The sequence below is a fragment of the Pristis pectinata genome, chromosome 14 (genome assembly GCF_009764475.1).
Source record: "Pristis pectinata isolate sPriPec2 chromosome 14, sPriPec2.1.pri, whole genome shotgun sequence".
In the NCBI taxonomy this organism is placed as follows: Eukaryota; Metazoa; Chordata; class Chondrichthyes; order Rhinopristiformes; family Pristidae; genus Pristis; species Pristis pectinata.
Genome location: NC_067418.1, coordinates 22,054,147 through 22,080,963, shown reverse-complemented (window position 1 = coordinate 22,080,963; position 26,817 = coordinate 22,054,147). Strand labels below are relative to the sequence as shown.

Sequence of the window (26,817 nt, the reverse complement as noted above, 5' to 3'; positions counted from 1 at the left end):
CTGCCAGAGCCTCCTTGGAAAGTTAGTCCCACTGGCTTGATTTAATATTAATGATCAGACAGTTTTGGCGCAAATCTTGCAGTCACATATGAACATCAGAAATAAGAGCAGGAGGATGCCCAAGGTCCCTCAGGTCTACTTCACCATCCAATAGGATCACGGCCAATCTGATCTTGGACACCTTCCTGCCTGTTCCCCAGAACTCTAAATTCCAAAAATCTATCTCAGCCCTGAATATATGCAATGACTTAGCTTCCACAGTTCTCCGGGGAGAGGATTCATAAATTTTATAGCCCTCTGAGAAAAGAAATGGACACCTCTTAGTCTGAACCCATGCTCTTTAGTTCTATATTCCCCTATGAAGAGAAACATCCTAACAGCATCTGCCCTGTCAAGCCCCCTTTGAACCTTATCTATTTCAATTAGATCATCTCTCATTCTTCTAAACTCCAGCAAGCACAGGCCCAACATTCAACCTTCATTCCAGGAATCTATCTAGTGAACCTTCTCTGGAATGCAAGTACATCCCTCTTTAGGTAAAAGCAATTAAAACTGTATGCAATATTCCAAGAAGGGTTCATCAAAATTAACAGTTGTGGAAAGATTTCCCTAATTTTGTGCTCCAAAGAAACAGTTGACTTTAAACAAAGTTGCTCACAAAGATCTTGCAACCTCTTTGGCAAGAACTTCATCTTTTTCAAGTATCCAGCAGTTGTGATGCCATCAAATTGATCCAACAGCCAATAATTAAAAACCTCACACTGATAACATAAGATGCAAAATGCACAAATCTTAAACTTCCTTAACATGAAAATGTGTGCTCAACAATGAATGGAATTATACAAAATTGAAGTCTCATCTGAAGTATTATAATAGAACCGCTAAAAATATAAAATATTATGTTGTAATGCATTATATTTGGAAACATTTACATGAATTACGATATGATATAAGAAATTAGATTATCTGGGACTAATTAAATTGCTAAGCAGCAGTTATAACTTAAAATTGTCAATAAAATCTCAATCAGAACTTTCATAACAAAGCTTAAGACTTTCATCTATTCTTTGATTGTGGAGTGAAGGTTGCAAACATCTCAGGCTGTGGAATCTCTCTGAATCATTGACAGCAACTTCAGCATTACTGAACAGAAATTGTGAAGATGTTCTCTGTGAATCGTAGTGAATACAAAATAAATATTACTGGATTGTTTTCAGATAATTAAAAATGTTCACACTTTTTACATTGAAATACTCAAGACAGAAATAATTTACCTCAGTCCTAAATTGTACTTCTTAAATTAATATTAAACATCATCATTCTGGATTCAGATCCACTAAGAATTGTACTGGATCCTATGTCAATGCTACAAAATCAGGCTCAAGTAATTCTCATATCTCTCCTTCGAAGGCTCATGCAGAGTATTTAACAGTGTATTGGAAGTGATCAACTGGAAACTGGGAATTTTTTGTGACCATGCATGCTCATGTCCTATCTACCTCATGCAATTTTATAAGTAGCTTTTATCCAGGTCTAATATACTCTAATGGAAAAAGTAGTACTCCATAAGAGGACTGTCAGAAGTCTTGTATTTAATCTTCAGGTATCAAATTTTTCATTGCTTGGTTTCAAACAGGGAGTTCTGCAATTGGAGGAAGGGAGATACATTGAATAGTGGTAAAAACGTACAGTGGCATTGCAATGAGTTATTCGCTCACATACATGCTATCTGACGCAGGCTACAGATGAAATACGTGTGGCTAACGCATTGGCAAAATTTCAGTGATCAAGTCAACAATGATCACAATGTGCCCTTTAACATCAGTTTTGGGAGTGTCTTACATTGGTTCAACTATCTGGCCGTGATTGAATGCAGGTACGTCTCCAACAGGAAAGGAATATTGTGGCTAGAACTAGTGGTGCAAGTCATTCCTGAGGCCTCAGCAGGTTTCTGGAAGAGATAGCAGAACACAGGTGAGAATAGTCACTTATATTTCCTGGTGCAGCATTTGTTGGATGATGTGAAGGGGAGGAGAGAGTTCCTCTGCTCACCGCAAACCGAGGAGCTGTCCAAGCAGATGCTAATGTGGAAATAGGAGAGAGTAGTTCCAGACTATGTAAGAAATGAAGCCCCAAGGAAAGAGATGCAATGTTACAAAAGTTCAATAGCCTAACAATGGTAGTTAAGTACAAAGAATGCACCTTGAGATGATATTCCTCAGCACTGTATCACTAGCCCTACACACTGCTCAGTGCATCACACACTAACAATTTCTGTCAATCAGGACTTGGACTAATCCTACAAACAGTCCACTCACTCTCACACGTGTATTGTTTCTTCAAGCTTCAAAGCCACATCTCAGAGCCTGCGCACGCTGCTAGATCTTCAATCAGTACAGGCAAAGCACCAGAATACACTGCACACCGCTTACCAATGTCATATTGGGTACATTCCAAACTAACTGAAGATCTAGAGAGCAGGACCTCTTGCCAATGCAGCTCTTCTCTGCAGTCAAATCTGCTGTGGGTGCAGTTAAAAGCACCCTGCACCACATATGTTCAATCTCTCTGCTTCTCATTGCTGAGCCAGAAGATGATATACTCCACTCTCTTGGAGTCTAGACCATCTTGATTTTCATTGCACAGCATCACAAAATGAAATATATCGCAGTTGCAAACTGTTCTAGCCTGGAAACATACAGATGCGTAACAATTGATGCCCACCAAGATTGTAAAATCTATTGACAACATGGTTCTCACCCGGCTCAGTGGCTGCGGGGTGTAGGATGTCTTTGCCCAGACTTTCCTACTGAGGCATAATCTCCTATGGCATTTCTCTTCACCGAGCAACATACAGGAGGCAACTTCCTGAACACTTATGGTTTGCTACTTAGGGACCTCCTCGACTTCTCTCTTCTGATAGGTCACCTTGCTGTGCCTACTCTCAAGTTCATTTTCCTCATAATGCTGCAATCTAAGATGAATGGTCACAGCAGCACCCTTCTTTGGATAGAGCAAAAGCCTGCTCAAACTTGAGGATACACAATCTTTCCTTCCCCAACTCCATGCTGTAGATATCAAAAACTCAACAAAAATTTGGGTAAAGACTTTTTCCAGCAACTAACCTAAAAGTAATTATTTATCCTTTTGTATTGGACAGGCAGGGAGGCCCATCCTGCTGCTAACTCCATGTATTAGGCATTGGATCCAATGGTTACCACATGAAATTAGCTATATCAGTGAGGTCCATTTCAGCAGCACAGTTGATTCTACATACTTCCAGCTTGTGAGCTCGTCACCTGCATAATTGCTCTTTACTGAACGATGGAACACAAACAGTGGTTACCACAGAGTTGAACTGAACAGTCATGATTTTTTCTTAAAAAGCATATCTAAAGTAATTATTCATACTAATTTAGTTATTAATATAAAAGGAAATGTTTATGGTTGTAACTGAACCCCTGGCACCTTTGAACACTACTTTTGATTTGGCTTCTGCACTGCAGAATCCAGAATACTATGGTCCCGCCCAGCTCAATTGCTTCATGGAGCCCTGTCAAATAAACTTCAAAATTGTTGGGCTGATGTACAACTATATCCAAAAGGTCTCTCCACTTATTCTATTCATGATTATTACTTATTCCTCAATTAATAGTGGTCCTGCCACATGGAATTCCCAGCCAAACAGTTCGCCTTCCTGCTCCTCTACCCCCTCTTGATCTCTGTTTAGAATGCCTCCTATTGATAAAACCCATGATCTTCCCACCGCTAACACACCCCCCACCCCCCACCCCCACTTCATCCTGTCATCTTTGTTTATTTCAGGCACTCATCTTCCTTTTGTTGAGTATGTGAAATTATTTCTTCATTGGAAGTTCTGCACAAGATATAACATGTTGAAGTTAATGTTGTAGTTCATTTTTTTTACTTCATTTTATTCATGGTTAGATAATTACATTTAATAGTGGCTGTTAGAAACTATTTATATTAAATTATAATAGTGGAGCAATCCCAATCTTTTGCACTGACAGCAGAACTATGGTGAGACTACGAGATGTAAGGCTTCTTATCCGTTTACAGGTGCCCCCCCCCCCCCAATTCAGGTAATGGAAATGTGCCCTTGTAGAATTCACAGATCACTATTCAAAATCTTGAGATACAGAAGAAAATTCATTCTTACAGGAATTTATATGAACAGAGTAAATAAACACAATTTTTTCTCAACTTGTCTTTCTTGACACATGCACAAGTGACATGGCTCTACATTGTGGAAAATCACGATATGGACATTTTCTAGCAATGCAACCCCCCTGTAAAGTGTGCGTCACCTGTACTTCCTGTGATACTACTGTATGCTTAGCAGCACCAGAATTATGTCCTTTGCTCCTGATAACTTTCTATGTCTTGCATATCACATTCAAAAACAGCACAACAAATTTGCACTTCCTCAACATGTGCAATGTCAAGATCATATTAACAATAAAATTAACTCAATGCATTCATATGCCCGGCATTTTAAGGGCTACCTAATGATATCTTTCAAGTTGTCCAAAAGCTTTTTATTCATCATTGATACATTCTTAGAAATCTCAAAGAAAATGGTGGGTCATTTTGGCAGGCTATGCTATCTCTCTCTATTTTAAGGATAAGCCATCATAATTGGAATCCATCAATCAACTCAGAGGGTTTCTCTAGAGTTTAAATCTCGGATGACTTTTGGAGGGATGATCTTTCTTCTTCATTACTGTCTAGGGTACAAACCACGTTCTTTATCTTCCCTTCACAAAAGTTGAAGTTTACTTATATTACTTTAACTTCCAATATCTACTTACATCACCTATTTCAGCATATTGTCTATTATGTGTCTTGTGGAAAATGTATCATTGATTATGCAAAATTACCTAGACCTTTTCTTGGATGAATTAATAGATGACTCCCACATTGTAATTTATTGCCCTGGAATTTACAGGGAGAATAATGATGAGGCTTTCAGTACTCACTATTATGCTGGAGAAAATTTTAAAATATGCACAATAAATCTAGAGTACATACATCCATGATTAAATGCAGAAATCCAGACGTTGCTGAGTAAATTCCTACTGAGTGAATTCCTGCTCCTCATTAGTGTTTTTGCAGCCTTCCCTTTTCCAAAGTCCTGTAACAATCCCTAAAAATTCATGAAGTGTAAATCTGTTTGTAATGGTACACTAAGCCATAATTCACAAACACCATAGTCCTTATTTGAAGAATTTATTCTATTTTTAGAGTTTGTGATATTTCAGCTAGTTGAATCTAAATTGTGTGTGACAATCTTTCTTTTACCTTCTGGAAAATGTTCTCAAAAGATTTTCGTTAAAGATTGGTCTCATTACCACTAATCTACATTCTCCCATCGCACTTAAAGCATAATTAAACTACTGGTAATCTATGCCACATAATGCAAAGGATGATTACATTTGGTATCTATAATTAGAGACACTGTAATAAGATATCAGGGTACATACTTTTCGCTCAAAGTAAAACTTCAGATACGAAAATAACATCTTTCCACAAAATACATATATTTCTAGTATTATCTGTTACTAAATCCCAACCCGAGAATTACTTCATTTTACTCATACTCAGACATCAAAGGTTTTCTTTAACCCCTCCTCTTCTATCATGTTAGCAATGTTCTATTCATAGCACTCAGGATATTTCTATTGTGATTTATTCTGTGATAGCTCTTCTACAATAGTTAAGATTTTTCTGGCTAATATATTTTGATATTTTTTCATTAACACAAAGACAACATTTATAGAGATTATTCAATTATAGTCTGATTTTTCCTGCCACAAATTAACTCCTACTTTGACAGGAAAAGTGACACGTTTTTTCTAACTTACGTGAGCAGTTTGCTATAACAGGAATTAAAACTCTGTGGGTTAAAAACATTGCATTCAAATTGATCACAAATCGACAAAACTCAATCACATTCACCCTGCAGCACTTTCTCAATTACATTATGCCGTCCTTTGGGAATTTTGATCTTTTTGCCAGGAATTTGAAATTATTTATACTAAAATATTAATATTTGGTTAAATGTTTCTCTGAAATGGTTAAACTATGAACAGCAGTGCTGCGAGATGCGATTTGGAAATCAGATGAAGCAAACCAGACTGCTTGAGATGAAGGAAATTCATTTAACAGACCAGTGATTTCCCACATCCATTACACTTAGGATAACCCTGCTTATTTGAGCTCAGCGGGGTTGGTTGGCAGGAAATTTTAACTTGTTTAATTGCCATTGCCGGACTGGGAGTAAGTGAGACAGAGAAGTGCCAATATGATGTCCGGTTAGAAAGCACAAGGTCAGGTGAGCACAATGGAACTGGAACACCATTGGAACTGGTTCAGTTGGCTAAGGCAACCTGTCAAACAAAGGAGGGGCATAATAAACCTTAACAAGTCAGAATCAGAGGGAGATTAACCAAGGTTGTGATATTAAGGCTGTCAACATGGAGTGTGAAGAGTGCTTTGCTTTTTTGTTTGGAAATGAATAGCAAGAAGGCAGTTAACACTATTGCTGCTAATTTCATGTCCACCTACTGATTCTAAAGTACTGCAGTTTGATGATTCACACAAGATCTTGCCTCAATAAATTGTTAATCAAGCTGCCTTTAATAAGACTGGAAAAGTGCAAGTTGTCTCACACACATACAGAATTCTGGCATTCACTTCATATAACACAGAGCTTCCATTGTTAGAGACTCGAGACGTGCTATCACATGACTGCATATTCGCACGGTAAAGGAAAGTTCATTGATCATAAGGAGTATGGGATTAGCCATGCTGATTCTAAGGACTACTTCCAATAACGGAAATGGTGAAATGTCACCAACCTGAAATGTTAACTGTGTTTCTCTCCACAGATGGTGCCTGCCCTGCCAGCATTTTCTATTTTAAATTCAGATTTTCAGCATCCAATTACTTTCCTACACCCAATTCCTCCTTCATTAAGTATAAGATTTGTGTGTTTCTCCACCTATTTTCTCCTTTTAAAAAAGTGTGATAGACCTTTTAAAGAAAAGAAGAAATGTATCTGAGCCATTTACCCCAAGTGTACTATGCGATAGCAAATTCCATATCCTCTCTCTTGAATTCCCTCATGGATTCATTGACCTTGCCCAATAAACATACACCCGACACAAACTGCTTTTAGAAAATAAGTAGGTAGTCATCCCACAAGACTTTTAAGTGAGCATTGATCAATATACAATCTACTCTGTATTCCTCCCTTGTTTTGACATCCTACAAATTTCTTTGCAGACAAACTCCAGAAAAATTGTAGTGTTTTATATGAAACAGAACATCCCATAATTTCAGTAAAAGAGTTTCCCTGCGAATGAGTGTCAGCATTCAAGATTTTGATCCTTTAGGCTTTAAGAACCTCCACATTAAGCAGGCATCTTTTTATCTCAATGGAAAAGAGAAACATTTCTCTTAATTGCAGTTCAAATACTGAGGCCTCAAATACTATGGGATATCTGGGTTCACCTTTACAGTAAGGACCCAGACAGAGTCTCTGACTCTTTAGTAAAGCTAACATAAAGATATTTCAAGACATTATTTATATTCCCCCCAGATTCCATGTTGATGGGTCATCACAATTAATTAAAAAAAAGTAATATGGGATATCTTAAACATACATGCCCCACCCTAGATCATTCAGACATAGAGAAATATCATAAATATGCTGATTATAATTAAAATTCAAGCTTTTTTTTTCTTTTAAGGGCAGGAAGCACTTTATTTATAAATAAAACCTGCATCAATCAAACCCCTAAAGAAAATTAAAATGAAGTTATTTTGTTTTAAAAGAATTAGAACTGAACAAAACATCCTCCATGATGGCAATCTTTCCTTGGGCTGGTGGTGGAATCCATTAAGTCTGCTGCTGTTTTGATGCCATTAGTGCAGAGGGGATACCATTCATAGAATGGGCTAAGTACCATCACTGAACTTTGGATCCATGGGTTATTTTGGATCATTTCAGGATTCCTTCCTGGTCACAGCAATTGAAATGGCTGAGAGTATTTTCTAATTTGTACTCTGCAATGGCAGACCAAGGAAGTCTAGAAATAGGTCATATTTCTTAGAGCAATGAAATACCACTTCTAAATTCTAATGAATACATTCACAACATTGGGGAAGAATACAAATAGTTAAACTAGATTAAGTCTATGGATATGAGCAACTTTAATTGCACAATAATACAATGTTGGAAGCTCATGTGCAAAATAACCTAAAGTTAGGTTAATTAGCCTTGAAGTCAAAATACAATGATTTTAATTACACGTCTGAATAGGGCCCTGATAATTTAGGAGATAAACCAATCAAAAATAGATTCTAATAAGCATTTCACTCCCAAATGATACCAAGAATAATTAAGGAAAAATACTGATTATTTATAACCTTGTACTTTGATATTTCTTTCATAATCTACTTTTGCACATCTTTGTGAAATGGTGCAAATTCACACTGACATTAAGATCTCAAGATTATGAATTTCAAATTTGATAGGGATAATAGACTAAATTTTAGGAATAGAAATTTTTAAAAACTGAATAATAAAGGCAGAAAGGATGTCCTTGCAAGATAAATTGAAACTTCAGTGCCATTATATACAATGTTACATGGAAATATCAAGTATTTAAAATTCAGTACATTAAAAAATAAAAATGTGCAACAAAATACAACTGTTTTGACTTTTTTGTTAATGAGCATGTTAAAGTGATGAAGTTATCATTTTCAAAAAGAAATATTGAATTGCGATGGAATCCCAGGAGCTGAACAGGAAAGTATGAATACTTTTGACTAATATTGCACCAACGTGTTTGCATATTTGAATGTAGTTACAAATCACAGTTTAAGATAAACACATTACATCCTTACAAAGTGTTAATCCCATGCTCTATCAGAACAGATCTTTGAAAGTTGGAGATAAAAGATTTCCAAATGTACGGCTAATACTATTAGTCCTGTTCATTTCCTCCTTGTCAGCATAACCGTGGAAACACAAAATCGTTATTTCTGGCTGGGACTTTGGACAAAATGGACAGTTTTCTCTATGGCTGATGCATTCTCAATCATCCAGAGAGCACGAGCATGCCCAGTACTAATGAAGTCCTCTTATGAGAATTTCTTCTCAATGAGTCTTCCAGACTGATCTAGCACCGCGATTCGTAAACCATCGGGATGAAGAGCCACGGTGGTGACTGATATTTAAGAGAGAGCGTCAATATAATGGGATTATTGTTCAGCGATCGCTTCACACTGAGTACAACTATCGTACCAAAGCTCACAATAGGTGCGATTAAAAACTCCACATTCAATTTTCAATCTACACTGATCAGAAAATGCTTTTGGCATAGTGGGAGGGCGTTGGGCGTTGTAATGGCATTTTTGGAATCCAACCCTTCATCGCAGTTCACCCGCCAAATACGCCTGCAAGCACCTTACAATAATTCATATGGCAGGAGGCTCGTGTTGAATTCCCTTCAGTGCAAATTCATGCGCATAGAAAATTGTCCAAATTAGCAGTTCCTTATGAAAAGAAGTGACCTCTTATCAGCAATTTGTTGTTGGCTGGAAAGCCGAAGATTGCGAGGCTTTTATTTAAATAATTAACGCTTACTGAAATGGCACAGCGGAAGATATGACAGGGGCTTCGTGTTGGCGCCTGTGTGCGGTGACAGCGATAAGGGAGTTAAAAGCGGGTTCCGCACAGCCGACCGTCTCATTATCTGCAGCTCATTAGGAAACTGCAGCGAACCGGCGACTTCCCGGAGAGAAAAATAAACCCGTCCATCCGTTACTTCAGCTCTCAACCCCAAACGAAGCACGAAAGCTTGGAAAAAGAAACTTAACCCCCTTTTATATGCATTTCCATCCCCCCTTTCTATTTGGTCGCTGAGTGGATGAATGGACTTAACTAAATAAATAAATGCACACACACGCATACAAATGGAAATTTCGAGCTGAACTCACAGGTTGATTTCCCTTGCTCCCGTTTCCAGGTCTATTTTAGATCCCAAATCTCTCCTCTCCTCTCAGCAGAAAAATGCACATCTGCAATTTCAAATCAATTTCCGGCATGGCATTCCCCTCCGCTCCGCAGAAATATCCAAAAGGCACGACTCTTCCTTCACTCCGTGTTTCCCCGGCCATCGGTCCCTCTCCTGTGCAGCCTATTCTCTCTTCAAACAGAAGCATTCATTTCTTCCCAAACTCAAAAAGCATCACATTCCAACTGGCATTCCTCTCTCCATCCCAAGGAATGGGAACCTTTCAGCGTGTTATCCCGGCTGCCCGTGTCTCAATGACAACAAGCCTGTTTGTTTTTCTTTAAATATACATACGTTACTCCCAGAACAACTTTCTTTCCTCCTCTACGAGCTGATTATATTTTCCAATCACAAAGCAGTGCGGTAAGGGTTTTTCTTTCTCTCGCTTCCTGTGGCCTTTTAATTTTCCTCCTTTTCTTCGCTCTTTCTTTCATCTCACATCAGAGATAAGATCGGCCGGTGCAATCCTCAATTTCATTTTTCTTGTTCCGACACTCAAGCCTCCAGCAGAGCACAGCATCCAAGCCCAGGCACTGCGGAGACACTGATTTCCTTCGGCCCTCTGCTCTCTCCTTCAGCTGTAGAACAAGCTCCTTCCGACAGCTCTTCCTTGCTTTTCATTCTCCCTATCTTGGCACCATCAGAACACAGAGCGATCCTCCCAGTTCTCCTCCTTTCGTTTTATTCCACGCTCAATCCTTTCACTTTCCTCCCCCCACCCCCCTTCCTCCCTCCCTCCCTTTGCGGCTCTTGAGTCACGGTACCATCTCCCAGACCGCCATCTACAAGTTAATCTCTCCTCTGAACATCATCAGTTTGGCTGACACCTTTAAAATGTCAATTAGTTTTCCCGGGGAGGAGGGGAGAAGGGGGAGGGGAAGGGAGGGGAGGGGCGGGTTGGAGAAATCCTAGAGAGTTTCAGATGCAAATCTTGCACTCCTTTAAAACCAGAAGGAGCAGCGCTTCATGTCAACTGAATGAAATCCCAACCCACATGTCCTCCACTTATTTATTAACATCCAAGTTGATCTTGGATGCTCCCGTCTGAAGCCTTCGTGCACTTTGCGCAGCTGCCTGCTTGCACTCTTTATTCCTTTTCACTTACTCTTTCTCTCTCTCCTGATGGGGGAAAAAATGCAATTACCCGATTACCTCCCATCATCTTAGCACTGATTGGTCAATTGTATTGGCCCTTGACGTCGGCCAAGGAGCTTCTTGGCTGACGAACACCAAGCCACCACTGCCACCGTGCGGGCAACATGAGCATAGCAAGAGCCCAACCTGACTTCGGCGAAAAAAAGATGTTTTATTCGCAATCTCAAGGGGGAGATTCCGAGTTCGGTGAGGTTCTTCCGTTTATTTTTAGCTTTTTTTTTCGACTGCAAGGATCTGATGCTGCATAGACTATCCCTTGCTGTTTACTGGCACGGTTACTTGTACGTAGGTTGGAGGTGCATGCAATTTAGGCACAGAGTATTGGGGCAACCGTGAGATTTGTCTCCGCAAAACGGGATGCAGATGTGAATATTGGGAAGACACTAAAAGATACGTTCCCCCTTATTTCCAAGGTGTTTTTTTAAACTTTTCGCTTATGTTGTTTTAATGCACGTGGATTAAGAGTAAGTTAGCAACAATATGTTAGGTGGAATCAAGCCTGGTGAAAGATCTCAACCTGCAATGTTAAGTTTGTTTCTCTCCCCACATATACTGTTGGACCTGCTGAGCATTTCCAGCATTTTTTGTCTTTAGCTCGGATTTCTCGTGTTTGCAGATTTTTTTATTAGCAATAAGTTTTGCGAGTGTGTTGGTGATGGAGGAGACCAGAGGAAGGAAAGTGACAGAACAAAGCCGAGATGCCCAGGAAGTTAACCCTGGTTTGTAACGTTAACCACATCATATCAAAGCAGTATCAGTGCATTGTACTCTGCCTTCAAAATTAATTGCATTGACATAAATACACCGGAGAAGAATACATCATGCTTTTAGCACTACTGACTGGGATGAATTTCTTAGCTATAGTCTCTAAAATTTATGTTTTTTTTCCAACTGCTTTGTTATTATTCTTTGCAAGCTTGGCTTTGTGCACACAAAAGAATATAATTTTAAATACAAAGGCCTGGAATTTGCAGTTTTAATGACAGCTGAACTATCAATACTGTGTAAAAATTCTTGCACCACATTTCAATTAAACACAGAAATATGAAAGATAATATCAGAGACTCTCTGCTGTTACACACCGTCTGCTATTGTGCTGATTCAGTAAGCTGAGAATCAACGATTTGATATGCTTCAACATTTTATGCCTTATTTTTACTGTGAAAACCAAAGATATTTAACTGTTTTGAATGTAGAGATCGTGTATAATTTATGTTTAGTTTATGTTTTTCTTGTGAATGCTGCTTGTATGATGCTCTCTGCCTGTGATGCTGTTGCAAGTTTTTCATTGCACCTGTGCATACTTGTACTTGTGCAAATGACAATAAACTCTACTTTGACTTTGAAGGGTTTTTTGTTCCATTGTCCTGTCTGACTCTGAAAAAGCTAATCTTATAAGTGTGAAGTTTCATCCTCTCATTGCATGATTAAAAACTTTTTTTTATTATATTTCAGATTCTCTCTTAATTCTTCATTTACATTCTGATCTTTTATTTTAAAGTTTTTTTTATTACTGTTTAACCTCCTGGTTTGCTGGCTGAGATTCTGGAAACTGATTGGCTTCATATGTAGCTTGATGACTTCACAAGTCCTGGATGCAATTGCTGCCATTAGATTGGGAATATGTTGGAATGGGGTAAGCAATGCTACAGAGTCCAGTAAATCTTCAAGGGCAGCTGTCATTAAGACCAACACTTTACTGCTATCTGCAAAATCTATGAATCAAAGCTTGGGGAAATTTTTACTTGTATGGTGATGTGGGAGAAGTTCTAGGTACCTGAATGGATAAGGTCTTATCTGAACAGTATTACTGAATGCGTAAAAGCTGATGTCAATGATTTTATCCAGCATTCAATAACACTTTTGTCAGTTCGTAAGCTGCCAGCAAAATTCTATGTTATACATAGCTGGACATTATGGACAATAAAGTGACAGTTTCTAGTACACTTTCCGTAATGGATCTCAGGATCAGGGTGTAATCTGTCGGTTTCTATCAAGATATATATTTATAGCATTTCCATTGCTGGCTTCATTATTGCAGTCAAGTGCAAAGTGAAATGGGAAATATAATGTTGTTTATTTATGGATTCCTTATCCATGGTAACTTTTCGCTGACATAAATAGTAGCTTAGGAACAAAAAACACATAACTAAAGTGAAGGTTTTATTAAAGCAGAGCTTCTGGAAATCCAACAGAATGAATGAAAGATTTAATCAACGACAACAAAAATGAATAGCATAAACTTCTTTTAAAGTTTTATTATACATCCACAGATGCTTACCAGAGATACTGCCTGTCTTGAAATTTGAATGAGAACAGGTGCATAATGAAGGATCATTGCCCATTTTGGATAAAACTTATTCTAATGTCTGATTGATTGAAACACCTCACAACCACAAGGCAGGTCACTCTTCTCAGAAAGTAATATTTATTTTGCTTTGATTTAGAGATAGAAATCACTGTTATTGACCTTTGCAGACAAATTTTTACTGTGGTCATTTAACATTGCTCTATTCACCATAATCTTATTTATTTCAAACTTGGACATGAGTTGTAATTTTGAAGGGTTTATTTTTTTTATCTCTGTTAAACAAAGAGTTAAACAGGTTTTAAACAATGACTCAGTGTACTCATGATTGTCAGAATAATATTACTTAAGTTAGTGTTGGACAACTTGATGAGTCAAATGCAGAGAAAAAGATATAACACTACTTTGATGGATGAAACTATTTCTAATATATCTCCCACCTTAGTTGTGAACATTTTAATATAAGGGTTCTATTTTTATGTGTCTGCAGGAAGCATGTGACAAAATGTACCAAGAGTTATAGAGCTGAATGACTGTTCAGCAAAGCAGTCTGTTGCCTGCATATCCAGAAATTGACCAAAATTTAATATTGCAGCATGCCCTAAGAAAATCAAGGGCTCTGTAAATGTACAATCTGTGAGAAAAAGAGAGTGCATTTACTAACATTAAGCAACTGTTCTCCTCTGTGGTTTTTGGGTACCACAAATACGGAACATTCAGAAAATAGAAAGAACAAGAGCACCAAGAGCTCTTTGAGCTCAAGGTTTTGTGATCAAAACCTTTGGAAAAGTAAAACAGTCAAAGGCTCTTGAGTTAAAAGCTATTAGAAGTGTACCTTAACTATCCAAGCTGCTACAATCAAAACCCCTCTGCGTCAAGGCATTTCATGTTTCAATAACAGTGTTAGCTCAAACTTTCAACAAATAAATGACAAAATTAGTGTAATCAAAAGAAACACAAGTTTTGGAATTTGCATTTTCCAACCTGAAATGTAACCCCTTCATAAATATGTAATTCTTTTGTAACTACTTATTTTAAATGAAACCCTGTTGTAAATGTAAACCCACTGTAACTATTGATCAACTAGAATAGAATTTAAATTGTGACTTTAAAATTGCACCACATTTACCAAACAGAGGGGCTGTAGTACAACCTTAAGTTCTGTTTGCTTAGATTGCAGGATGGGGAGTGTGAAATTTAGTATTCGATCAAAGGAAAACTGCAATTAAAGCTGATAACGGCTAACAGGAATGTATCTTGAAAGTAAGATCTTTTCGACATCCCATTCAGGGCAGGGTGGGCTCGTCAGTCAATAGCAGACGGTGACTAGCAGACCATTTAAACCAATGCTTTTGGAGAAGGATAACCCTCGCGAGAAGTCATGAGTCATCAGATCACTGGTGGATTGGTCCACGAGATGGTCATGGATATGCAGAGATCAGTTTGTACACAGGCCGGTAGAGAGAAAGCGAAGGATTAAGGCTACTGTAATCTCTCAACCTCAAATAAAAATATTTCACCACAGAATGAAGAATTCTGGACTACTGTCATTAATTAAATTCCTGAATTGGACTTTGCACAAAGTAATTCAATGCCAGTCCTTATAAATCTAAGGGAAACCCGATGTTTATAAAAGTTGAATTTTCAGTAATAATATTCAATTTATATAAATTTGTTCATTTATTTATGAGGACTTACAGCTCAAATCTAACAATAGTTATTCATACAGGATGTACAACAAAATAATGAGATGTGTGCAAGTTCAAATATTGTGCTCCACAAAATTCTGGTCCATTGTTTAATATTCAGTTTTAAAAATCTCACCCTCAATCATTTTGTCTTCTTAAATTTCTACTTTCTCTCTTAATTCCTCTTCTTCTTGGAACCTATTAAACACGTTGTAATTATATGGCCATCTCTGATGCAATTCCTTGTTTTGTTCCAGTATAAATCCCAATGAATTGGGAATGCCTGAACCAAAGTCATCATTGGTATTTTCTAAGATGTGTAGTACAGTTCTCTTTGCATATTGCCATTTGACATAAATGATCTGCTTCGTGGACTACCCTTTGTGGCTCCAGTGCAGCCCTAACATCAAGAACAAATGTCTTTTGTTCCTTCCTCATTGTTTTCCTATTCCTTATTTCCATACCAACTCCTTTGTGACTTCACAAGTGGCCTTTGGTTTATTACTGTATGTAAGCTCTTGGTCTCCATACTGACATTGTCAGATAGGATGTCCAACCCCATCATCAATGAGCCAGCATTTCTTCCAGTGCTGTATTTCACTTCGTAAAAAGTGAAAACGATATTGGTGCTCAAATCAATCACTTACAATTTAGGAATAAAAATTAAAAGATAAGCATGAAAGAAAATGGCTTACATTGAAATAGCACATTTAATCACCACATCCAAATGTGAAAAAGCATAATATACAATGTAAATGAAAGTATATGCATTGCTGAAAAATGAACTTACCAAAGTACTTTTTTTTCTACAATTCGTTACATCCAGTCCTTTGCAACGTATTAAATACAGTATACATACAAAATGAAGACCTCATGACCTCTTTGATGACTCAATAATAACACAGCAGAGTGACATGCAACAAGAAAAACTAGGAAAGTTTCAGGAATGATAGGTGATTTGAGTTATGGTTTGTGTAGTGGTGAGTGAAATGATCAAATATAATTTTACCCCATCTTGAAAGGATAGGAAATCCTGTCCTATGGCTTTCAGATTGTCTTTATGACCGAGGTCATTATTTAGAAATCATAGATTCATTTTTGCATGTTTAGATACAAAGTCAATACAAGATTCGTTTGGATTATGGTGGTCTCCATAGCTGACCAACACTTAAAAATGGGCCATTTGTAGTTGTTGATGCATGTCATCACTAATAATTCCTGTTATGGGTGGCTGGAGAAATAATGGTACTTATAGAACTGCACTTTACAATAATATGCTTCACCTTTATTATGGCCCTAAAAATAGGGGACATTACCTGAGGAAATAAAGGGGGAGATGATGGAGTAGAGGGGAGGAGGTATGGAATCAGTGACAGAAGTTCACTTTTAAAGAACACCCAGAGCTTTGATCTGGAGTGTTTTAGACAACTTCGTCTTTACAACAGACATTTAGATAGGCAGGCACGGTAGTGTAGTGGTTAGCGTAATACTTTACAGCGCCAGCGACCTGGGTTCAATTCCAGCTGCTGTCTGTAAGGAGTTTGTATGTTCTCCCCGTGTCTGCGTGCATTTCCTCCGGGTGCTCTGGTTTCCTCCCACATTCCAAAGATGTACAGTGGGCATGCTATGTTGGCACCGGAAGCGTGGCAACACTTGCGGACTGCCTTCAGAACACACTACGCAAAAGATGCATTTCACTGTGTGTTTTGATGTACGTGTGACTAATAAAGGGATCTTATCTTAATTCCAGAGCTGTATTTCTTAAGCAAAGTCATTGATTTCCATGTTAAAGATCACACAGCAAATATGTAGATATTGAGTCACTTCTGCAATGTGCAAAAAAAACTCCCAAACAGAACTTTCCCAGTTATGAATTGCACGTGGTCAAGATGGAAAGGCCCAAGAAGATAATAAATATGGGTGCCCACTGGTCAGCATGGATGTGGTGGGCTGAATGGCTTGTTTCCATTCTGTATGACTCTCAGGAAATATTTAACAAATAACCCACTGAGATGCAGTAAGTCTAAGGGACCAGCTAAAAAGCAGAGCGTGTTTTTACTGCAGAATCCTCAGAGCTGGATCCATGAAGTGTGGATTTTGGAGCATAAGGCATTTAAGCAATGATTTTATTTTCAATATGAAACATGTATTTATATAATTTAATCTTACAGTTATATTCTCTAAGAGATTAAAATTACAGTGGTATAAAATGGTAAACAACAAGTAGCCTTTAGTCTCCCAGGCACTTGGGTAATCAACTGGAATTGGTTAATTCCATTTGTGACTCCAAAGTAATGGTAACTGGGAAATAAGATTGTGGGTCAGCTGAAAATACAGAATCTTTTGAGCACAGTATCCTTAATGTGCAGCAACAGACTATAGATTTCTAAGTGAAGGACTTGAGTGAGGTTAGAGCTTTGATTAAATTAGTAAATAAATTATTTTAAACAGACATTTGAGCAGGTACTGTTTGTAGTATGTGGAAGTTGATGGAAACTATTGGGATCCATGGTGACCAGATTTGTATTAAATGTCTGTACTTTGATGGACGTTGACTCAAAGTTAATGAGCTGGAGTCCAAGATTTGGACACAGTGATGCATCAGGGAGGTAGAAAGTTAAAGTGTACTTTGCTTCAGGAGGTAGTCACATCTCTCGGATTCAGTAATGTAGAAATGGCCACCCTGGAGGAATTGGTGGTTTGACTTGAGTGAGGCATGTATGAATATCCAGAAGGTAGCATCGGAGGAATCTCATTCTTTGCACTGGCCCAACATGTATGAAGTTCTTCCAGACTGTGTAGAGAATAGCACAGGGACTGTGGATTGGAGGACCAAATTGATCACAGAATTGTGGTGCAGGGGTCATTCAAGCTGGGCACTGTAAAGAAATGTAGTGGACAGTAGCAGGCAGGAAGGTTAAGGAGATAGATATTATTCTCTGCAACCATTAGCTTGTCTGTCGAAGGCTGTGTTGCCCACTCATTTGAGGGTTAAGGACATCTCCTTGGGACTGGAGCTGAATTTGACATGGAGGGGAAAGATCAGGTCATTTTAATTCTTGTGGCAACCAACAACGTAAATAGGACAAAGAGGGTTGTGCTGAAGAAACATGAGCAGTCAGGCTCCAAATTAGGAAGGAAGGATACAAAGAAGGTAATAGCTATGGATAGATCTTGGATTGTTAAGGGTAAGTGATTTGGTACCATGTTGAAATAGAATGCCCAATACATGTCAGTACGTGTAACCCCAATAAACTTTGAACCAACTATGAACAATTCTGAGTCGTGGCATACACCTTGGAATCAATTCATTAAGATGTGCTTGTAACAAACATGGAGGATCCTCATTTTGCATATCTTTTTTTCCCGGTTGTTTTCTATAATTTTTAAAAATTACCTTTAATTACATATTAACACATTTTTTACAACATTTTAAAATTAAATTGCAATCCTTGGACACAAAGATTATTTAAACTTTCTCATTGTGAGTGCTTTGGACATCAGTCCTGGTCTAATGGGAAGAAGAGTTCTGAAGATTGAAATGTCAAGTGACTGCTAGTTTGACCAAGCAGGTTTTTGAAGTATCCTGGACAGGTTGCCTCGAAATTCAAACCCAGTCCGTGGTGTGAAATATGTTATACAACAGCAGCAGAGCACTGAATTCTGCCTGTCTGAATTTTGCAAGTGGAGTACAATATGCTGCCTCCATAATGTGGCACATTGAGCACAATCGACTAAAGATAGATTTTCAAGTGCTTTGTTTCTTATATAATCTGTGTATAAAGATAATTTCAGTGAAAAGAACTCTGATCTGTGTGTTTCTGTTAAAACAGCTTTACATCCATGAACACCAATCTAACGTCCAGCATATGAGGGACAAAAGGAATAAGTGATTCCAACAATCTTTCTGCACAGATTGGCTGCTGCATTTTCCTACATTGCAACAGTGACTGCAGCACACAATATGTGTGCCATGTTCTTTACTACAAACATCATATTATGAGGAGCCATTTTAAATTAAAATGATAAGATCATGCACAATGCTGACTCTACACCGTCTAATTTTGCACAACACAGAAATCATTATTGATAAACCTATTAGTCCACCCACATCCATGGGTTCCCCACCAGAGATTAAGGTAAAAGTGATCTCCTGTAAGTGAGACAACAATTAAACAAAGAACAGGCAAATCACAATGTGTATAGAGTCATAGAGTTGTACAGCACAGAAATGGACCCTCTGGCCCAACACATTTATGCCAACCATCATAACTATATACAAATCTCACTTGCCTGCATTAATTCCACATCCCTCTGTGCTCTGCTCATTCAAATAACTGTCCAGATGCCTTTTAAAAGTTGTTACCATTCCTGCCTCCACCACCTCCTCTGGCAGCTCATTGCAGGTACCAACTACTCATCTTGTGAAAAATTTACCCCTCAGATCCCCAGTAAACCTCCTCTGTCCTTAAACCTATGCCCTTTGGCTTTGGCCACCCCTAACAATGGGAAACAAGACTCTTACTATCTACCTTATCTATGGCTCTCTTAATTTTGTATGCCTCAATCATGCCACCTCTCAGCATCCTTTGGTCCAGGGAAAACAGACCCAGTCTGTACAATCTCTCCTTATAACTCAAGCTCTCCAATCCAGGCAGCATCTTTGTGAATCTCTATCTTAATCACATCTTTTGTAGTGTGGTTACCAGAACAGCACACAATACTCCAAGTGTGGCCTAACCAATGCTTTGTACAACTGTAACATGATATCTCAGCCCTCACACTCAGTGTCTCAGCTGATGAAGGTGAGTATGCGATATGCCTTCTTCACCACTCTGTCTGCCTGTGTTGTCACTTTCAGGGCACTATGTACTTATATCTCTAGGTCTTGCTGTTTAACAATGCTCCCCAGGGCCTTGCCATTCACTGCCCTGGTTTAACTTCCCAAAATGCATCACTTTGCACTTGTCTGAGTTCAGTTCTGCTTCCATTCTATTGCCCACTTTACCAGTTCATCAATATTCTGCTGTAACCTTAGACAACCTTCTTCACTGTCCATCACACCACCAATTTTGGTGTCATCTGTAAACTTACTAATCACGCCACCTACAGTCACATCCAAATTACTAATATACATTATAAACAGAGGACCCAGTACCAATCCCTGCAGCACACCACTGGTCACAGGCCTCAAGTCTGAAAAACAACCTCCACTACCAGCTCTACCTCCTACTACTAAGCCAATTTTGTATCCTGTTCACTAGCTCATCTTGGATCCTATGTGTTCCAACATTCCCAACCAGAGCTTGTAAAAGCTCAGGACCTTGTAAAAGGCCTTACCAAGGTCCATGTAGATAACGTCTACTACCCTGCCCTCATCAGTCCTCTTGGTTACCTCTTCAAAAACTCAATGAAATTCATGAGACGTGATTTCCCATGCACAAAGTCATGCTGACTCTCCCTAATCAATCCTTGCCTTTCCAAATGCAAATAAATCCTGTCTCTCAGAATCCCCCTCAATACCTTTCCCCCCACAGATGTAAGCCCCTGGCATATCCCTGCTCCCCCTCTTAAATAGAGCACAACATTAGCTCTCGTCCGGTCTTCCAGTACCTCACCAGTGGCTAATGAAATTACAAAAATCTCTGTCAGGGTCCCAGCAATTTCCTCCCATAATATCCTAGGATACACCTAGTCAGGTCCCTAGGATTTATCCACCTTTATGCATTTCAGGATCTCCAGCACCTCCTCCTGAATAATTCTCCAGAATGTCACTGTTCCCTCCCCTGAACTCATGAGCTTCCATTTCCTTTGCAACGGTAAATACAGATAAGTATTCATTTAAAACCTTGTCCATTTCCTGAGGCTCCACACATAGATTACCACGTTGATCCTTAAGGGGACCTATTCTCTCCATAGTTACCCATTTGCTCAGTATACTCACAGATTCTTTTAGGATTCTCCTTTATCTTATCTGCCAGGGATATTTCATGGCTCCTAAATGCCCTCCTAATTTCCTTATATCCCTTATATTGTTCAAGGGACTTGCTTGATCTCATCTGCCTATACCTGACATATGCTTCCTTCTTTTTCTTGACAAGACCCTTAATATTCCAAGTCAACTAAGGTTACCTAATCTTGCCAGCCTTTCCCTTCACTCCAACAGGAACACACTGGCCCTGAACTCTTCTTATTTCATTTTCAAAAACCTCCCACTTGCCAGTCATCCCTTTAACTGCAAACAACCTCTTCCAACCAACTACTGAATGTTCCTACCTGATACCATCGAAATTACCTTCCCCCAGTTTTGGACTTTAACTTGAGGACCAGTCCAATTTTGAAACCAAGAGAGGTCATGGGTCCCCACCGAAATGTGCTCCCCCATTGGCACATCAGCCACTTGCCCAGCCTCATTTTCTGTCCCCACTCAGAGATATCCTTGATCCTGGCACCAGGGATCCTTGACATCCTGACCAACAAACCACAATCAACAAGGATAGACAACAACTCTAGCACGATTATCCTCAACTCAACACTGGTGTCCCACAAGGCTGTGTCCTCAGACCCCTACTTTACTCCCTATACAATCATGACTGTGTGGCCAGATTCTGCTCTAACTCCATCTGCAAGTTTGTGAATGACACCACTGTAGTGGGCTGAATCTCACATAACAATGAGTCAGAGTACAGGAAGCAGATAGAGAGCCTAGTGACATGATGTCATGACAACAACCTTTCCCTCAATGTCAGCAAAACAAAAGAGCTCATCATTGACTTCAGGAAAAGGGGCAGTGCACGCACTCCTGCTTACATCAACAGTGCTGAGGTCGAGAGGGTTGAGAGCTTCAAGTTCATAGGAGTGAACATCACCAATAGCCTGTCCTAGTCCAACGGCCAAGAAAGCTCACCAGCACCCCTACTTCCTCAGGAGGCTAAAGAAATTCAGCATATCCCCATTGACCCTCATCAATTTTTATAGATGCACCACAGAAAACATCCTATCCAGAGGCATTACGGCTTGGTATGGCAACTGCTTTGCTCGAGACCACAAGAAACTGCAGAGAGTTGTGGACACAGCTCAGCACATCACAAAACCAGGCTCCCCTCCATGAACTCTGTCTACACTTCGCTACCTCGGTAAAGCAGCCAACGTAATTAAAGATCCCACCCACCCTGGACATTCTCTCTTCTTTCCCCTCCCATTGGAAAAAAGATACAAAAACCTGAAAGCATTTACCACCAGGCTCAGGACAACTTCTATTCTGCTGTTATAAGACTATTGAACGGTCTGCTTGTATGATAAGATGGACTCTTAACCTCACAATCTAGCTTGTTTTGGCCTTGCACCTTATTGTCTGCCTACTCCGCACTTTCTGTGTAACTGTAGCATTTTATTCTACTTTCTATTATTGCTTTTCCCTTGAACTACTTCAATGTACTGATGTGATGAAATGGTCTGTATGGATGGCATGCAAAACAAAGTTGTTCACAGTACCTCAGTACATGTGACAATAATAAACCAATTTATCGATTTATACCACCTGAAGTGTTTCTCCCAGTCACAGGAATATCTGTCTGTGCCCTGACTATAGAGTCCCCTCCATGGACTCCGTCTATGCTTCTCACTACCTCGGTAAAGCAGCCAACATAATCAAGGACCCACCCACCCCGGACATTCCCTCTCACCTAGTGGACATACCCTGCTGTACAACAGAACCAGCCATGGTGCCTCTGATCTGGGAGTTGCTATTGCTTTACCCTGAGAGGCTGTCATCCTCAACAGTATCCAAAAGGGAATACTTGTTAGAGACAGAAACAGCCACAGGGGACTCCTGCAATACCTCTTTGCCCCTCCTGGCCCTCACCCATCTATCTGCCTGAACCTGTGATTGACCACCTACCTGAAACTCCTATCTATAACACTTTCTGCCTCCTGTATGCTCCTCACTGAGTCTAACCTCTGCTCTAACCAATCCATGTGGTCTGAGGGGAGCTGCAGCTGGACACACTTCCTGCAAACAGTTGTCAGGGACATTTGACTTCTCCCTGATCTCCCACATTTGCAAATTAACATTTTGGAAAATAAAACAATTTTGGCAGCTAGTTTGCATTGAAACCAAACATTGTGACTGGTTTCCTGGGTCTAAATGGGTCAGAACACCAACTACACAATGATGGGAACAGCTTTGAGATAAAAAGACTAAAAAAAAGCAAATGACCTTTTACATTGCATTTTACTGTTAGTCAAACGGATTTCAGTGGATATTTCTTAACAGTTATTTACCAAAAAGGTCACCTGCAGAATTTTTATCAAGAAACCTATTTATTCTTGCCACTCTTTAAATAGAGACCCCATTCAAATGGTTTCATTTTCACATACTGCATTAGTGATATACTCAGAATGTTACTAATTTAATCAGTGCCCTGCTTGCAATGAAATTCAGTCACCTCGACACAACATGCTATTTTAAATTGGCCCTGATTTCTTTAAATAAATAAAACTACAAACCAACAAAATTCAGAAACTTTACTAATTAGTACGAAAACACCAATAACAAATGACTTTTGGGTCATCTCTAGTTAGCATTTGTAATGTTAGTGGTATGCTGTCATATTCACCATGAAAATAGCTGCACACTTAAGTATCAACTATCAGCAATTCATGAAGCAGATCTGATTCAATCTGGCACAATTTTTCAATTTCAAAATATATTTCTGGGGAGGTTACAACTCACATCCCAAACCTGTAATTCTGTTGGCACTGAACTAGAGTTCTCTGATCCTTTACCATTTTATAACTGCAGTGGTATTCATTTGTAGAAATTCCTCAGAGAAAATTCCTTTCACACTGAGATGCCTCGATGCCTCAAAGCAACTTATGCAATGAATCATCTCCCTGAGTTGTCACAACAGTTGGCAAATGATAGTAACCCGAATTGTCCACTCCAGACTCTATCTATAATGTCCGATATAAAGCAAACTTTCCAGTTGTAGCGTACGTAAAATCACCCATGTCACACTTGCAAGCTTCCAGTTAGGTGGCAATTTAGGAAATATGGGAAGAATGTGACTTGCTCGGTGTAACACCCATTTTATCATGGCCATAGTTTTCATTGTATGCACTCCAGTCGCCTGTAACTCCTTCAGAGCAACTATTCTCTAAAAAAATACCTCAGAGATTAACAAAAAATTAGAACATTAATCTTAAAAGTTAAACAGTCTTTTAAAAATGTTTTACAATTATTAAAATTTCATAAATTAACATTAGAACAGGGACTTGAAAACACTATTAAGTGTGATTTAATTAACCCAAGTCAGAAAAAGCAACTGACATATCACTCCCTTGCAGCCATTCCCCTCCACTAAAATAAACAGGTCTTCTTGGATGCAGGTTCAGCAGACAGTTTATGCAGCATAACAGCTGAGAAATTGGAAAATTCTTGCACCATTGTCACAGTACATATTGAATGATAACAGGGACCAGTTCTGTGGTAGTTTGGGAATTTTGCACTTGTACCAAAGTCCCTGGCTTTCTCACAGTCATGAAGGTGCAACGTGGAACAGCTGTTACTTTTGCAGATATGTTGGGCCATCATTACACTCCTAAAATTAAATGAAGGCCAGGCATAATAATCATTAATTTTTAAACTGAAGTTAAAAGCATTAATAAATAAAATGTCCCAGTTTCAACACATTTTTGGATTATTTTGCATTGATTTCCCCATCCCATCCCTACAACTGAACTAATATTAATCATGTTGTTTTAGAAGTTATATAGTTACAAAACCTGAAATGTAAGACAGCAATGCACTGAGGAGACTTTATATTTGAAAAAGCATTGATTTCCATTAGAGAAGAATCAAAACCAATGAAAGTTGTGCAGAAAATGTCCAGATAGTCCAGTAAACATGTCTCAAAGCATATATGGCTAGAAATTTGACACATTATGCTACATTTCTGTGTTCTATCCAATCAAATTACAGATCCAATTAGTCATTCTAGCCAACCTCCTGATCACCAGGAATGTCCACTACAACTTTTGGGGTCCCATTGCATGCTCTCTACCCATCCACCCACCAACAAGTCTTCCCTACACTCCTGACTACCATCCCTTATCTTTCATCCCATCCCCAACCAAGCTGCAAAGGCCATACTGCACTCTAACTACCAAGTCTAAATACTCCCCACAACTCCACACGCTATTAAATGGACACCTGTACTATAACCCTATACAACTCCCAACTCCCTGTCAATCTATCCATGTCCCCACCCAATAGCTGGACAACCAATGCTTATCCAACTGCTCTGACAATTGATCAGTATCAAAAGATGATACATTCACCCATTTCAAAGTCTGACTCACTGTGTGTCTCTCTCCCCCTCCCCCCCTCTCTCACCCTCACCACCCCCTGCTTACCCCTTCCCTCGACCCCCCCATGATCCCCTGAACCCAATCCATGAAAAAGGTAAAGGTGTAGCAAAGTTATCAAACTAATAATCCAGGAATGTGAGTTCAAATACCAGCACAGCAGATATGGAATTTAAATTCAGTTAATTAAATTAATTTAAAATAAAGAAAAACACTAATATGATGGCCATGAAACTGCAGGATTATTGTCAAGATCCAATTGGTTAACTAATGCCCTTCAGAGAAGAAAACTGTTTTTCACTTGGACAGGACCAAATGTGACCAAAGGTATAAAATAATCTCGTTGACAATTAAAGATCATCTGAAATAGCCTTGCAGACCTCTTAAATGTATCAAAACCTGGATTTCATTGGATAACCACACATTTTCTTGCCCACTCACTTCAGCTGGTTTAAAAAGATTAATTGTGATTAAGTAAAAAATCAGAATTTCAGTTTTAATCACACTGTCAAACAATGGTAGAGCACTAATAATGTTTTCAGAATTAATTGTATTTGTGTTTTTATTTAAGTGCTGCATGTTTAGGTTTATTTATTCAAAAATAAAGGCTTTGTTAATTTTTAATTGTGCTGACTACTTCTGAATGTCAGACATTGAGTGATTTGACAGACAGCCAAACCCAATGGGTGTGGCTTAGTCATTCTAGTTTTAGCAACATTATGTGTGTGTGGCATGTTCTGTCATCTCCTTCCACCCTCCAAAACATGATGGAGGTGACATTGGTCAGAAGTCAGCAGTGAGTGTAGGTGGCATGCAGTTGAGCACAAAATCTGGGCAAATTTGATACTTTTTGTTAACATGCAAGGTCAACACGTTACAGGATTAATGCTTTAAATTGTCTTTGTATGAATTCTGCACATTAACTGCAATTAATTGACAGACTTAATCAAAGCACTTCAGAAGACCATAATAAGGATAAATCTTGACAGACCACATGGCAAGGACACACTCAGTCAACCCTGCAAATATGTCAGAAGTATCTGGGGGCATGTAACTGAATTGGAAAAAGGTGCTCATCAGACTGGTCAGGCAATAACTGGAAGTCATGCTCACAGAATCATTTCTTCTGGCCACAGTGCCAGACTCATGCATCAATATTCATGTTTAGGTCCATAAGTCTATTATCACCTCC

At 38.9% G+C, this 26,817-nt stretch overlaps 1 protein-coding gene across 4 annotated transcripts in view; it reads right to left on the bottom strand.

Annotated features, from left to right (window-relative positions):
- The window catches only part of lrrc4ca (leucine rich repeat containing 4C, genome duplicate a), a 707,523-nt gene that overhangs the window by 80,633 nt on the left and 600,073 nt on the right, over positions 1-26,817 (bottom strand). Inside the window, exon 1 of one of the 4 annotated variants that reach the window (XM_052029190.1) lies at positions 10,030-10,822. The exons of the other annotated variants lie outside the window; for them this stretch is intronic. The gene's annotated coding sequence lies outside the window, so the exon portion shown is untranslated. Of the gene's footprint in view, positions 1-10,029; positions 10,823-26,817 lie in introns of those variants that run through there. 4 annotated transcript variants of the gene reach the window in all.